At 37.4% G+C, this 16,981-nt stretch overlaps 1 protein-coding gene across 6 annotated transcripts in view; it reads left to right on the plus strand.

The window, feature by feature from the left end:
- The window catches only part of NCOA3 (nuclear receptor coactivator 3), a 145,542-nt gene that overhangs the window by 1,051 nt on the left and 127,510 nt on the right, over window positions 1-16,981 (plus strand). For 2 of the 6 annotated variants that reach the window (XM_038572538.1, XM_038572539.1), the window contains exon 2: window positions 266-336. The exons of the other annotated variants lie outside the window; for them this stretch is intronic. The gene's annotated coding sequence lies outside the window, so the exon portion shown is untranslated. The remainder of the gene's footprint in view (window positions 1-265; window positions 337-16,981) is intronic. 6 annotated transcript variants of the gene reach the window in all.

The following is a 16,981-nucleotide window of genomic DNA, read 5'->3' on the forward strand; positions in this document are numbered from 1 at the left end:
CACAGCACAAACCACAAGCAAAAAGCCAGGAGCCGTTGGAAGGCTTAGTTGCTTCTAGTTTGAGGGCACTCGGGGTGGAAAAGTTAACCAAAAGAGCAGTCGTGAGAGGGAGAAAGCATCGTTGCAAAACCTCACTTAGCAGGAGGAGTTCAGGATTCCAAAATGGAATGACACGAAAGGTATGAAATTCTCCCGAAGTCGAAACTTTTTTCCCCCCTCCCCCTCGCGAATGTGAAGACTTCCTTTTTTTTTTTTTTTTTTGCAGTTTTTGAGCAGCGCTTCAAAGCCAACCTGTTTTTGTTATTAAGCCTGTACCGTAAAGAAACAGGAAGGCGAGTGAGTACCAGCTGTCTTGCTGCAGTGGGTTTAAATGGATTTGAATGAGATGAGTGAGTGGTAGTAGTATTGAGTGAGATTGCTGCATGCATCTCCTTGATTTAAATGCCTGGGCTCGGATCCACCTAACCGGCCCTTGGCTGCAAAGGAAAAAAAAAAAAAAAAAAAGCTTCTGTATGCTTTGCAGCAGGTTGTATAGAGGATGACGGAAAAAAAAAAAAAAAAAAAAGAAAAAAAAAAACCAAAAGGGGGGAAAAAAAAATACCAACAAAAACTCCAACCTTAAAGCTCCACCAAAAAACCCCCAAACACAGGTCTTGTGAATGCTGCATAAACTACAATGTTAAACAGAAATCTGGAAGTTCATGAAATGTTTGTTCTTGGGAAAAAATTTAAATTATTGCTCAGTTATACCAGATATAAAATCCAACTGGAAAGGTACACAAACATTGAAAAATGAGTCTCTCCGGTAAGCCCTCCAATTTGAGCTCCTTGGAGGCTCCTAGTAGGTGACTACTGCTGGTTTCTGGAGTATCTTTGGTGTTTGGAATAATTATCTTAAGATTTTTAGTTGAAACATAATCTTGCTGGGTACCAAAAGCAGGAAAATAAAATGAACAGAAGAGAGGGAAAATGTGGTGGGAATAATGTTTTCTTTTCACTCCTCTTGAACAAATGTTGATAGCCATTAAGAAAAGGCTTCTGAACTTAACACTGCTTATGTTGCCTTCTATACTACCAACACCTTTAAAGAAGTAACAATCTGTGGGGCTTTAGGATGAAGAAGGCTGCCAGGGTTCATTGTTTGTATGTAAGGTGAAGCCTCTGTAACATGTAAAATGATATTGAACACTATAGCTCCTGTCACTGGAGGTTGCTTCAGGTTCTGCATTTAAATGAGCAGTAATCTAGGTTGCCTGTGATCCTAAATTATAGTGGTATTTTATGTATTGGTAGAAGTGACTTAATTGTCCAATCAGTATTAAAAAAAAAATAGAGGCGTATGCCAGCCTCTAGCATATAGAACTACATTTTGGACATGAGGATTGTAGAATAGGTGGGAAGCTGTAATCTAGAGCAGTTGTATGAAATACTAAGGTAAAATATTCCTTACCTGCAGAGGCTTCAAAAATACAAAACAGCCTCAGCATAATTAACAGGATTTCTATTTTTGTAAGTTTTAGAATGGTGGTTTTAAATTTACCAACACTAACAATTCATTAAAAAAATTCAATGATGGGCAGCCTGGGTGGCTCAGTGGTTTAGTGCTGCCTTCAATCCAGGGCGATCCTGGAGACCTGGGATTGAGTCCCACAGCAGGCTCCCTACATGGAGCCTGCTTCTCCCTCTGCCTGTGTCTCTGCCTCTCTCTCTCTCTCTCTCTCTCGGTCTCTCATGAATAAATAAATAAAATCTTAAAAAAAAATTCAGTGACATTAGAGTTTAGGCTATTAGGGATTGTGTTAAATAAATTCACTATATTTTGAAATTGAGTATACTGTGTATCCTTCCGGGTATGCGTTATTTCTCATATCAGGGATAAATTTTTATCCCTATATAACAGTATTTCAATAAATCCTGCCCCATCTCTAGACAAATAAATTAGAATTTATTCAGTAAGGAGTGAGTGTATTGCTGGACCCTGGATCTTTTTTCTAGGAGATGCGAAATAAAAAATAGTTTTTGAGATGATTACTTACTAATAAAACCTTCTTTTTTTTAAAAAAAAATTTTTATTTATTTATGATAGTCACACAGAGAGAGAAAGAGGCAGAGACATAGGCAGAGGGAGAAGCAGGCTCCATGCACCGGGAGTCCGATGTGGGATTCGATCCCGGGTCTCCAGGATCGCGCCCTGGGTCAAAGGCAGGCGCCAAACCGCTGCGCCACCCAGGGATCCCTAATAAAACCTTCTTGATGGGTCTTTTGAAATAAACTTTCTTACTATGTCAGGGACATAGTATAAAGTTTTTTTTTTTTTTTTTAACTGTATTATTCTAGAATAGTTTATTTTTTTTTTAAATTAAAAATTTTTTTTTTTTTTACTTATGATAGTCACACAGAGAGAGAGAGAGAGGCAGAGACACAGGCAGAGAGAGAAGCAGGCTCCATGCACCGGGAGCCCGACGCGGGATTCGATCCTGGGACTCCAGGATAGCGCCCTGGGCCAAAGGCAGGCGCCAAACCGCTGCGCCACCCAGGGATCCCTAGAATAGTTTTTTTAAAGACTATGTTTTTTAGAATTCTTTAAAAAAGATTTTAAGAATATTTTAGTTTGGTCTGTAGGGTAAGATAGAAAACCAAAACTGCTATTGTCCTATGCTGAATTGGTATTAAAATAAATGGCTTTAGGGTTTCTTTTTACCTTTTTTTTTTTAGAGTATATAATTTCGAGCCTTGGCCTGAAGATGTAGACTACTTTTGAAAACTTGATTTGTTGCAAGTTTGGAATGAGTAGCCTCCAGTGGCTGTCTACACTGGAAAGTGACCACAGTTTAATGCAGTTGTTACTCTAATGATATATAGGACTAGAAAAACTAGTTGTTGATCATGTTGACAAGTTTCTCATAGGTTAAACCAGACAGGACCTGTCCTAGTTTGGTTTGAACTTACTATATATTCTGTAGTGCAGAATATTCTTTTTTTTATTGTTGAGTGGTTAAAGCTCTGGGAGCAGAAAATTAGTATTGGAAATGCATATTTACTTTCCTTCTTATAGTTCATCAGATTAAAGAAATAGGTGACTGTATATTAATTTAGATCCTTAGGGATAGCATTGAGATTGAGTACTGCAGTAAAATATAGGCATTTTCTTCCATTTTATTGAGTGCTTTTTTTGGGGGTCAGAGGAGGGGATTACAAAATGAACATTTCTCTGTTAAAGTGGAGGAGGGGCTCTATTGTAATGAGGCTCATTCCTTCATTTTGTTAGTGTTTGTTAGAGAAATTCATTTAGTCCACTGGTTTTCTGATAGGATTTCTGGGAGATTGTTTTGGGCTAAGGTGCAGTTTATCCTGAGTCTAACCTTATTTTCAGCTCCTAACAAATGATGGAATTGACTTGAATTTAATCGCCTTTCCCTTTCCTACCTTCTGGTAGAGAGTTGTTAAATGAACAGGAAAATGGCCAGAAGATACACAGCAGGAGTTGAAAGGAAGACCTGCGCTGTCTAGGAGGCTGATTTATCCACAAACTGGATAATCTTCTTAGACTGTGTACTGCTGGGTTCCAACTTTGTCAGCATTAACTCAGTTTGGTAGGTTCTGCTGGCCTAGGTCAGTTTAGGCCGGGGGGGGGGGGGGGGGGCGTAATTAAGGTTTATTTAACTGTAGTAAATGTGGCTTATAGGCAAAGGAAAGTCTGACCTATCTGGCAAATGGATTTTATGCATTTCAAAGAATATTTTAAGTGCAAATGGACTAGTCTTTTCTGTTAGTCTTTTTTCCTAGTTTTCATTAGGATGTCTGTGCCCTATTTTTTCCATTAATTTTTTTTTATCAATATGTTCTAGGAAAGTGTGACTTTTTTTTTTTACTTGTTTTTGAAGGGTAACTTCTTGTCTGCTCTTCACTTATGAAGGTATTCTTCTAAAATGTTTAATTTCTTTGGTTAGAGGCTATGAGTAAGGGTTCTGAAGTTCCACTTTTTGGAAATTAGGCTGATTAGATTACTAAATTTAACTCTTCATCATCCACATAAGAATGAAAAGGGAATATTGGCATGGGTACCACATAGTAATGGATAATCTACTGCTCCCTGGGGCTTTGCTTTTGGTAGCTATGGCAGCTGAGTAGGAGTGGTAGATGGATAGATGGGAAAAGACTGCAGAAGTCAGCATAATCCTCAATTAGGATAAGCCTCATGGTTAATTGAATGTTGAGTTTTCAGGTTAAATCCCATTATAACAAACTCCAGGGGACTAGCTAAATTATTTTGTTGTACTGGAATTGAGCTTTTTTGAATATTGTTTGAAATAGATTAGTCTTTTTGTTTTTGTTAGAGGCGTTGGAAAAATTTTTATTGTAACAATTTGACAAGTTGTTACTCGTAAACCAATGTGTTTGACTTTCATATTTAATGCTTTTGCCTTTAAAAAGGAAAGAACTTATGCTGAACTGGGCATATAATTTATCCCCCTTCCCAACACCCCCATGTCTCAGTATAAAGTAGCTCCATTGGTTTATCTCAACAATCAAATAAATTTTTAAGTACTACTGCCACCATCAAAGTGTGGTCAGAGGAAATGGGAAATTCCCTAGGTTTCCAGGTGACTGCTGCTGGTAATTTTTCCTGCCCTTGATAGCTTTTTAAAATAAATGAATAAGGGATCCCTGGGTGGCGCAGCGGTTTAGCGCCTGCCTTTGGCCCAGGGCGCGATCCTGGAGACCCGGGATCGGACCCCACGTCGGGCTCCCGGTGCATGGAGCCTGCTTCTCCCTCTGCCTATGTCTCTGCCTCTCTCTCTCTCTCTGTATGACTAACTATCATAAATAAATAAAAATTAAAAAAAAAATAAAATAAATGAATAAAAAAAATAAATGAGTATACTCCAATTTGTTTTGAACTTTACTTTGTCAGTTATAATTAGGGTAGCACTTTTCCATTGATTACAGTGTAGTTTGAGATAGAGATCCGAATGATGTTAAAAAAAAAAAGTGATGGTAGTTTAGTAGTCATAAATATGAATTTTTCAGAAACAAGATTAATGAGAAAAGTACTATAATGCTTGGCCAGAAATACTTTTTTTTCCTGTCCTGTACTTTGAAATTGGTGTTCGAATTTAAGGCATTTGTATCCCACCTTCATATCTAAGGCTAGCATTTTTATTTTGTTTAGAGAGTTGTGATTGGGTGCAGCAAGACATTTTTGAAGTCATTCTTTTAAGTAGATGTTCCATGAAGGAGGGAAAATCTGAAAGAGGGAATCTCAAAGCAACCCAAGCAGTGTTTTGAAAGTTCTTGAGTCAAGAATAATGACTGGCTAGTAGGCAGGAAGCCTGCAGTTGCATTGTGGTATTGTTCCTCCATCTTATGCATTTGAGAACTTGAGCACAAAAGAGGAGAAAGCATGGGGAGGGGAAGAAAGAGTTCTAACAAAAAAAAAGGAGAGGCTTTTGGAGTAAATATTCTTTACTATTCTGTTTAAGTAAAATCTAAAACCAAATTATTTTTACTTTGAGAGGAAGTATTTATCATAATCTAAGTGTCCTAAACTGATATTTTTATAAATGAGAGTTGTTACTGGTGGAAAGAACAGCATGATCATACTTTGGTTTTAAAACAACTTTAAAAAAAAAAAAAATCTCAGGGTACCTGGCTGGCTCAACTGGATAAGCATGTGACTCTTGATCTCCAGGCCATGGGTTCGACCCCCACAACGAGTGTAGAGATGAATAAAAATAAACATATATATGTATATATATAAGTTTACATGTGAAAGCCTTTGAATATTTCCCCTTTGTTACCTAATCAGTATCATTTGTTTGCTTGTTACTTTGAAAATGATACTTACCTGTGAAGAATTGAGAATAATTTGTAAACTAGTACTGTAAGCTTCCTGCAAATTAATCCCTAGGTCTTTCTTGAAATTTATAAAACAAAGAGGGTGGAGTATATATTCTTCCAAGGTTCATTATATTGGAAAATTCTATAAACTTAAAGCATTGTATAGATATGTAGAATAGCCTTATATTTATGTTTTCTTGGTCAAACATTAAATGGATTACGCTCTTTATACCAGATAATGGTAACCTGTCAATGCTGACTCATCAGTTTGGAGTGGATGACTGAGCTCCTGACTTCACTGTAGTATATGCTACGAGCTGCATAGTGCATGCCTGCACACGTGTGCCTTTGTAAGTGGGAGGGGGAGAGAGTTTTCAGCCCCCTCCTTCTGTTGTAAGAAAATAAAGTCATATTTTTCTTTACTCTCAGTAAAACTGTCATCAGTGAAATGGATTATTGAATTTAAGTCACTGTAGAGTAGCTGTATCAGCTTGATTTTGTTTCCAGATTGAAATTTGGCAACTTTATTTGAAAATGTTTTAAGGATTACCCAGTATTCTCTTCACCAAATTGTGTCGTTAGTCTAAACACCTTCTGCTTCATCTAGGTTCATGGTGTTTTGTAAGACTTTCATCCCAGCCAAGGTAGTTGGCCCTGTTACTGTCAGAGCAAGTGTTTGGCTGCATCTAGGAAAATCTAACTTTGCTAGTGAGAAAAATAACTGCACACAGATGTTGCATCCATTGGAGGGCCAGTAATATAGTATCTTCTTCATGTAATAAGACTATTACTATACTAAGTTTTAAGAGTACTATCAGGAATCAGTAAAATGAATTCAGGAAGCTACTTTCAAAGTGCACAACCACATCTAGATTGGTAGAAGGTAGATGGATCCCAAGTTAGGTGAACCTGGAATTGTGAACTTGTCCAGTAAATTCCAGTTTTCTTTTTCTTCCCTCAAAGTACAAAATCTTCCCAAATGTTACTTTTTAAACTGATTTTTCCTAAGACCATTCTCTTAGCCATGAGGCCTTAAGCTTTAATCATCTTTAATTTGCTACTGTTTGGCGCTTGCCCACTCTCCGTACACACATACTTAACCAGTGTTTATTAAGCTTGTAGTGTTTAAGGCACTGTGAGAGTTAAGGTTTTGACCTCCAAGTGCACACAATCAATCAGGTATTCACATCACTTCAGTACAAGGCAATCAATTTTGCTTATGAAGTCAAGGAGAAGTTCAGAGGGGGAAAGGGACTACTTCTGACCAGGTGATCTGGATGCAGATCTTTGAAGAATGAGTAAGATTTTAATATGGAGTGAGCAATTTCTGTTGGTGAGAGATCATTAGCAAGAATTCAGAGGTAAGGCATTTTAAGACTTGGTCATTTAAATATTCAATGTGTTAAGTGAGTGGATTTGAATAAACCTGGTTTTGTTTTTTCAGAATCCTATTGATATATTTCTCTTAAATATATTTATGTATACATATATGTTTTTTAAAAGATTTTATTTGACATAGAGCACAAGCAAGTGGAGCAGCAGGCTCCCTGCTCAATCTTACAATCCTGGGATCATGACCTGAGCTGAAGGCCGACACTTAATTGACTGAGCCACCCAGGCACCCCTTAAATATATTTTCATTACAATTTCTAACACTGTAGGGATCCCTGGGTGGCGCAGCGGTTTGGTGCCTGCCTTTGGCCCATGGCACGATCCTGGAGACCCGGGATCGAATCCCACGTCGGGCTCCCGGTGCATGGAGCCTGCTTCTCCCTCTGCCTATGTCTCTGCCTCTCTCTCTCTCTCTCTCTGTGACTATCATAAAAAAAAAAAAAAAAATTTCTAAAACTGTAATTCAGGCCCTTTATTTCTAGGTTATGTAACAGCTTTCAAAGTAGTCTCTGTTCTTTCCCTAAGTCCTCTCTGTACTTATTATTATTATTATTTTAAAAAGATTTTATTTATTCATGAGATAGAGGGAGAGAGAGAGAGGCAGAGACACAGGCAGAGTGAGAAGCAAGCTCCATGCAGGGAGCCTGACGTGGGACTCGATCGCAGGACTCCAGGATCATGCCCTGGGCCGAAGGCAGGCGCTAAACCGCTGAGCCATCCAGGGATCCCCATCTCTGTACTTAGTAAACATCATTTTGATTACGGTTTTTGCTTATAAATCTGCAGAGTACAATCCTCCTTAACCTAGTATCAGTTGTTAACATAGTCTTTTTAAACTCAGTTTTCCTATTTGTGTTGTCCCTTGTGTCAATCACACTGCTGCTTTCTGCCTCTTCTCCCTTGTTATCTAGGCCTAGTCTTCAAGGTCCAGTTCAGATCCTATTTAAGTAAATTTCCTAGGCCACCACAGCTGAAAATATAGTTCTTATTTTCGGATATGAGTCTTTATTATCTCCTCACATGCACAGGAGTCAGTATTGATTGGTAGGACAGAGTCAGTCAAATTGTCAATTTTTTGAGGTGGGGACCATTTCTTTTAAGCTTTTGAAATCTATTATTTTTTTTTTTTAAATCTATTATTTTTTCAAATATATTCATTAAGTTCAAATGCTTGGTGTTTGGATATGAAAGTTTCTAGAGTTCTAACTCTCAAGTCAGTTTTTCTTTTTTTCTTTTTTTAAAGATTTTATTTATTCATGAGAGACAGAGAGAAGGCAGAGGGAGAAGCAGGCCCCCCACAGGGAGCCCGATGTAGTACTGGGTCAGGGACTCCGGGATCAGGACCTGAGCAACCTGAGCCAAAGGCAGATGCTCAACTGCTGAGCCACCCAGGTGTCCCTCAGGTCAGCTTTTCTATTTGGATATTGGGATAAAATTAGAGTCCTAAGGATTTGCTTGGGATGTATGTCTCCCTCATAGAGTTGTCCCAGATAAATCATGTCTGGGTCTTGCATGCATTCATATTTACCAAATGCTGTAGGACTGACAGTCCTGTAAGTTGTCAGATGTTTGTATTCAGTATCACTGTTCTCCAAAGAATTGTGCTAAGTATTGTAGGCATTAAAATCTCTTTGTGATCTAGGAGCTTATAATCTAGCTGAGAAATAAGTATAATTGAAAAAATATAGTTGCAACAATATAAGTGGTTCAAAAGTTCAGAGGAAGAAAAGGTCATTTTCAACTGGAATTGTTAGGGAATGCTTCATGGAGGAGATAGGTAGACCTAAAGGGTCTTAATTACTGCTTCTGATCTTTCTTTCCCACATCTTTTATTCTGTAGTGCTTAGTTACATTAAAAAAAATTAAAAAATGTTTAAAAATATTTTTAATTGAAAAGGAGGCATAAACATGATAGAATTGAAGCAGTACAAAAAGGTGGTATACCTTGAAAAAGTAAGGATCCTGGTCCCCCAAGTCTTTGGTCTTTATAACTACCCCCCTTTCCAAAGGTTACTGAAGTTAGAGGATATTCTGTACGTATAGTTGTGGATGTCTCTCTCCAGTATCTTTTTCCTAATCTCTCCCACTCCCTCTTTTTTTTTTTTTTTTTTGAAGATTTTATTTATTTATTCATGAGAGATACACACACACACACACACACAGAGGCAGAGACACAGGTAGAGGGAGAAGCAGGCTCCATGTAGGTAGCCGGACATGGGACCCAGTCCTGGGGTTCCAGGATCACTCCTGGGCCAAAGGCGGCACTAAACTGCTGAGCCACGTGGGCTGTCCTCCCTCTATTTCTGATTAAAGTGGGGCTCCTACTATTTTCACTTAACAAAAGAACTTGGAGAGCCTTCTATATATCTCACATTTTTAAAAAGCTGTATAATATTCCACTGTACAAATGGATTTTGTGTGTAACTTATTTTAACCAGTTCTGCATTGCTGTTTCCAGTCTTTTACTATTTTGATTGATACTGCAGTGAACTATATGTAGATCTGTGTGTAGGCTTGAGTATATCTCAGTATAGGCATCTTAGAAATGAAATTTCTGAATCAAAGGAAATAAACATTTAAAACTTTAATGGCTCTTACCTAGTTGCCTCCAGAGGGGCAACTGTTTTTTGTGACAGAGCCTTTCTCCTTTGTTATTTATTGTTATAAAGGTAATCTCTATGCCTAAGAGACTGAGAGAGGCAGAGTCATGGGCAGAATGAGTAGCAGGGTCCCTCTGGGGAGCCTGATGCAAGACTCGATCCCAGGACCACTGAGCCACCCAGGTGTCACTCTTATTTACCTTTTAAAAACTTATCTCTGGGGCCGCCTAGGTGGCTCAGCGGTTGAGCATCTGCCATTGGCTCAGGGTGTGATCCTGGAGTCCTGGGATCAAGTTCCACATCGGGCTCCTTGCGTGGAGCCTGCTTCTCCCTCTGCCTGTGTCTCTGCCTCTGTCTCATGAATAAATAGATAAAATCTTAAAAAAAACAACAACAAAACTTTGCATGTTTGACTGTTTGAAGGCATGAGATCTATAGTCTTTTGTCTAAGTATGAAACTAAACTCCTTCCCCTGGTGTGCCCAAAGCCTTTCATAATCTGACTCATAATCTGTATTTCCAGCATTATCTCCTTAATTCTATGAATTTTGTACTTTAGCTGTTAAGTTTCCCTTGTTCTGTTTTACCTGCTTTTACTCTAGTAAAATTCTTTTTCCTGTGTGCTGATTCATATTCTTAGATATAAAAGATAAAAGCTACCATTTATCCAAGCCTATATACTTGGACAGTGTTGGGCGTTTAATGTATATCATCTCATTTAACAGTCTTTTGTACTGTAGAGCCCTTTTTTTTTCTTCAAATGAAGTCTTCTACAAAACCCTGTTCAAAATAGAAAATGTGATTTTATTAAAATTTATTTTGTTGAATTTTAAACTGCTGGTTATAAAGGCAGTGGAAATGAGATTGCTGTGATGAATATAAAAATTTGAAATTGGGTTATGAAGAACTATTATGGATCTAAATCCATCTCTGTCTCTAGTTTATTTCTGTATTATGAAAATCCCAACTCATACAGATATATGGTTGCAAATGGTCTCAGTTCAAAAATATTTTTTGATATATATAACTGTTGCACATGGGATAAATTCACAAGGTACCAAAGGGTATTCAGTGGAAAGACATCCTTCCTCAGCTGTCTTCCAGCCATATCCCTGTCCCCTCTCAGAGTTATTGTTAACTGTAGAGTCATTGTTAACTGTAGGCTGTTAACTGTAGGCCTATAAATGCATAGGTTTAAAAGCTTTTAAATTTAGTGAATTTCTGCTACTTTTTTTGGGGGTAAGCTTTATATTAAGGTGTAGTGTACATTCAGAAAAAATGTACAAGTATAGGTAGATAAATTTTTTTTTTTTTTTTAGGTAGATAAATTTTCATAAAACTAACACAGTTATGTAATTGGCACTCAGGAGCCCTGTTCTGGATTGTGTATATTTTTTAAATGATCTTGGGCAAGGTTTCATATCTATTTTTATAATTTTAAATTCTTTCTAATGGTTACACAGTATTCCACTGTGTGGATATGTATTGTATTTAGTTTCATATTACTACAAACAAAGCTGTAAGTGAATATCCTCATATGTATTTCTTTGTTCCCATGTTTTGTTATAGAGCATATAAGAATTTCTGGAAGTAGAATGCTAGAGTATTAAGAAGTATGAATTTTAAGTTTTATAGATAATTGCAACTAGGTCCCGGTTGTAGAGGTTGTATCAATTTATGAATCCACCAGCGGTGTATAGAAGTACTTGTTTCCCTTAGTGTTTCTTCTTGTGCTTTTATGATTTCTTTTTCTTTTGTAACTAAAAAAAAAATCATGTAAGAATTTAAAGAATGTAAAATAAAGGGGGTCTGGCTGGCTTAGTTGGAAGAACATGGGACTCTTGATCTTGGGGTTGTGAGTTCGAGCCTCGTGTTGGGTATAAAGATTGCTTACAAATAAAAGCTTAAAAAAATGAAGTCAGGATGTCAGACTGGTAGCATAGATTAATGAGGTGGTAAACTACAATATGTTGTGATTATTTACTGTTTCATGTGTTTAAAGTGTTTAAAATGTAATTATATAACATTTGGATGTGCTTTTAATATGTAGATATCTGCTTTTATGAAGTATAATTTACTTATACTAAAATCGAACCATTTTAAGTGTGCTGTTTTGACAGATGTAAACTGCTGTGTTACTACCACCACGATGAAGATTCAGAACATTCACATCTCTAAAAGTTCTATCTTGCCCATTTGTATTCAGTCCTTTTCTGGGGTTTGTAGTATTCAGTCAACCACTGTTTTTGCCTTCTATCACTATAGTTCACTTTTTTCTTTTTTTCAACTTTATTGAGGTATAATTGACATTCAGTTAATTCTGTATATTTAAAGTGTGCAATTTGAGTTTTGACATTGAAGTCCACCTGTGATCTGTCACCACAAGTACAATATGAAAATACGTAGTGACTCTAATAGAAGTATCTTTGTATCTCTTTAAAATCCATTCCTCCCCCAGTCTTCTGTAATTACTGATCTCCCTTATGTCACTGAAGATTAATTGACCTTTTTGAGAATTTCATATAAATTGAATTGTTGCCGTGTATTCTATCTGCCTCCCTGTCAGATGATCCTTTCTTGAAATATTTTCCTTTGTAGTTTTTTTTAAGATTTTATTTATTTATTCATGAGAGACTCAGAGAGAGAGAGAGAGGGGCAGAGACATAGGCAGAGGGAGAAGCAGGCTCCATGCAGGGAGCCTGATGTGGGACTCTATCCTGGGACTCCAGGATCACACTCTGAGCCAAAGGCAGATGCTTAACTGCTGAGCCACCCAGCATCCCTCCTTTGTTGTTCTCCTTTGTCGTCCATTTCACTGGACCACTGTTGGTGTCATCTATGATGTCATGAGGGTGGCAGCCATCAGCATTGCAGCCCAAACACTGGGCAGTCCCCAGGATCTCTTTAATGGTTCTAGAGAATTTTCTGGCTAAAGACGTGCCTAATCTGTTGAGCAGTGTTGACAATCTCATCAAAAGTAATATTTCTCCTGTGGTTAATAGGGCAAAGGCCGCTCACTTGTTTTTTTCCTGCTTTCTGCCTATTGGACGTTCCTTGAAGTCTTTGATAATCGGAGCAGAGGCAGAAGGTACCACTTCAGTCTGGGCCTTTTTGTTCTGAATGGTCAGTTTCACTGTAATCCTCATACCCTTCCTATCACCCGTGCCTTAGTGATATCATCACCATCCTTTTTTCGGTGACAGATCTAGGAGCTGATCTTGGGAGCCAGCTCAGACATGGCATCAACTTCCTCACTGGCATACCTCAGGTATGAGTTTGATCTGGTTGGGGTTGAACTTAGGTAGGCAGCATGTTGGAGGCATCTGGTGTTGGATGAGCCTGAATTTGGGATGACTGAAGATAGTTGCACCTTTGCTTCCTTTGAGCTGAAATCCAGAAGTACTATGTACTTTTTTTTTGAGGGGAGCTGGTTTTTTTTTTTTCAATTAACACTGTATAGTTATATTGAGATTTATCCATGTTGTTGCATATGTCTGTAGATTTTTATATATTCCTTTTTAAGTAATCTCTACTCCCAGTGCAGGGCTCAAACTTGACAGCCCTGAGACCAGGAGTTGCATGCTCTACCAGCTGAACCAGGCAGGTGCCCTGCTTATATCAGTAGTTTTATTTTTGATTGATTAGTGCTATTTCTTTGTATAGTTTTATCCCAGTTTATCTATTCACATAGATAACTGTTGATGAACATTTGGGTTGTGTTCAGTCTTTTATTAAGAAAAATAGAGCTTCCGTGGCATTTGTATACAAGGATTTGTAGGGACATAGGCTTTTATTTCCTCTTGAGTAAATACATAGGAATAGAATGGGTTATATGCTAGGTGTATGTTCAACACTTGAAAATTTTAAGAAACTGGGGCACCTGGGTGGTGCAGTTAGTTAAGTGTCTGACTTTTGGTTTTAGCTCAGGTTGGTGATCCCAGGGTTGTGAGATCAAGCCCTTGTGTTGGGCTCTGTATTCAGCGTAAAGTCTGCTTGAGAGTTTTTCTCCCATTCCACTCCCTGTGCCACCTGCCATACACTTGAATTTTCTCACTCCCTCCCCTTTCTAAGATAAATAAAAAGTTAAAATAATTTTTTAAAAAAATTGCCAGCTGTTTCTCAAAGTGGTTGTACCATCTTATATGTCTTGATTCTTCTTCTTTTTTTTTTTTTTAAGATTTAAAATTTTTCTTTGATCTCCACACCCAACATGGGGCTCAAACTCACAATCCTAAGATCAAGAGTCACACAGATGCTATACCGACTGAGTCAGCCAGGCTCCTCAATATGGTCAGTCTTTTTTTTTTTTTTTTTTTTTAAGATTTTTTATTTATTTATTCAGAGAGAGAGAGAGACAGAGAGAGAGGGGCAGAGACACAGGCAGAGGGAGAAGCAGGCTCCATGCAGGGAGCTGGACATGGGACTCCTGGGACTCCATCCCGGGTCTCCAGGATCACACCCTGGGCTGCAGGCGGCGCTAAACCACTGCACTACTGGGGCTGCCCTGGTCAGTCTTTTTTTAATGTTAGCCATTCTAGTGGGTGTATAGTGGTATTTCATCATAGCTTTAATTTGAGTTTCCTTAATGAGTAATAATGTTGAGCATATTTTCATGTACTTGTTTAAGGTGAGGTGTCCATATTTTTTGCTATTTTTAAGTTGGGTGGTTTAGCTAATTGAGATTTAAGAGTTCTGTAGATACAAACCTTTTTGGATATATGTTTTAGAAATATTTAATTTGAGGGGTGCATGGGTGGCTCAGTTGGTTAAGCATCTGCCTCTTGATTTTGGCTCTGCTCATGATCTCAGGATTGTGAGATAGAGGCCTGTGTTGAGCTCTGTGCTGAGTGTGGAGCCCTCTCTCTTCCTCTGCCCCTCCACCCCTTCCCCTGCTTGCGTGCTTATTCTGTCTTTAAAACAGATTTTTTTTTTGAGACCGTGGTATGCTGTTTGATTTTCTTAACTTTTTGGAAGAGCAAAAGTTTTTAATGTCATTGGAATTCAGTTTATTAATTTTTGCATTTTATAGTTCATACCTTTTTTGTTGCATTTAAGAAATCTTAGCCAAACCCAAGGTAATTAAGATTTACTGTTATGTTTTCTTCTAGAAGTTTTATAGATTTAGCTCTTAAATTTGAGTATATGGCCATTTGAGTTAATTTTTGTGTATGATATAAGAGTTGAGGTTCATATTTTGGTATATGGCTATTGAATTTTTCCAGCACCATTTGTTGAAAAGATTATACATTTGCCATTGGATTGTCTTGGCACCTTTGTTGAAAATCAACCACATACGTGCAGGTCAGTTTATCTGTCTGTCTTAACCCCAGTCTTGCAATCAGATAAGGTAAATCATCCAACTTTGTCTTTTCTTCTCCCATTTGTTTTGGCTCTTGTAGGCCCTTTTTGCCTTTTATTTCCATACAGTTAGAAGAATATTGCTGATTTCTGCAGAATCTCTGTTGTGATTTTGATTGTGATTGCATTGAACCAATTGATAATTTGGGAAGAATCAATTTCTTAAAAATGTTGTGTCTTCTGTGAACTTGTCTTAGATCTCTCCTTAGGTCTTCTTTAATTTCTCTTAGTGTTTTGTAGTTATCAGCATATAGATCTTACTGTCAAATTTATCACTAAGTTCCATATTTTAAAATGTGATTGTACGTAGTATTTAAAAAATTTAAACTTTCCAATAATTTTGTTAGTATGTAGAAATAATGAGTGATTTTTATATACTGTATATTTTGTAACCTTGCTAAACTCATTTTTTAGTAACTTTATGTAGTTTGCTTAGGATTACATCCATAGGTAATCATGTTTGTGAATAATTTTATTTCTACCTTTTCAATTAGTATGCTTTTTCTTTTTTTCTTTTCTTTTTTTCTTTTCTTTTTTCTTTATTATAATGACTAATGCAGTCTTGGGATTTTGATTGTGATCAGTTTGATCAATTTGGGGAGATAATCTTTGTCTTACCCTCAGTCTTAGTGGGTAAGTATTCAGTCTTTTACCACTAAATAAGATGTTACTTAAAGGTCTATTGATCTATTGATTTACCTCTATCCCCCCTGCTTTTGTTACTGAGTTTTAAGAGTTTCTTTTTTAAAATGTATATTCTGGATATATGTCTTTATCAGATATATTTTGCAAATATTTTCTCTGTCTTTGGTGGTACAGATCTTTATTGGTGATCAGCAGTGTTTTGGTATAATGCTCAAGTTTTTGATTACATGTATATTTTGGGGAATAACAACTGTTTTAAAGCATAGATAACAGTAATGCAAATGTATAAAAATCCCATTTCTTCATGTAAATGGAAGGAAAAACTAAAGTTGTTAACCTAGGATATAGCAGTTCTTTTTTTTTTTTTTTTTTTTTAAGATTTTATTTATTTATTCATGACAGACACAGAGAGAGAGAGAGAGAGAGGCAGAGACACAGGCAGAGGGAGAAGCAGGCTCCATGCAGGGAGCCCGATGTGGGACTCGATCCCAGGTCTTCAGGATCCGGCCCTGGCCCGAAGGCGGTGCTAAACCGCTGAGCCACCTGGGCTGCCCGGATATAGCAGTTCTTTTTTTTTTTTTTTCTTTTTAAGATTTATTCATTTATTTATGATAGAAAGAGAGGCAGAGACACAGGTAGAGGGAGAAGCAGGCTCCATGCCAGGAGCCCGACGGGGGAGACTTGATCCTGGGACTCCAGGATCGTGCCCTGGGCTAAAGGCAGGCGCCAAACTGCTGAGCCACCCAGGGATCCCCAGCAGTTCTTAAACTCAATAAATTTTCTACTGTATTTAACTGTTAAAAGTCATTTTTCATCTTAAATAGCTGGGAACTTGATGTGTCCTTTTACCTCTTTAATAAGTTCTTATCTATTTCCTCATTTATTATTACAGAGTAAGATTAAAAACATCAAATATATCAGTCTGGTATAATCCTAATGAAAAAGTGTTGAAGACTTTTCTAAAAATTTGAGTCTTAGTTATGCTGGTTTGTCATTCTTCCCTCTTGAATCCTTACTGATCTCTGTGACCTTAACCTTAGTATAGTATAGTCCTTTCTCACCAAGCTGTTATATACGGTCTTCTCTTTTCATGGTGTCTGTGCTTAACTATTCTACTGGTTATATTAGCTTTTTTTTTTTTTTTAT

This window comes from Canis lupus, chromosome 24 (genome assembly GCF_011100685.1).
Source record: "Canis lupus familiaris isolate Mischka breed German Shepherd chromosome 24, alternate assembly UU_Cfam_GSD_1.0, whole genome shotgun sequence".
In the NCBI taxonomy this organism is placed as follows: Eukaryota; Metazoa; Chordata; class Mammalia; order Carnivora; family Canidae; genus Canis; species Canis lupus.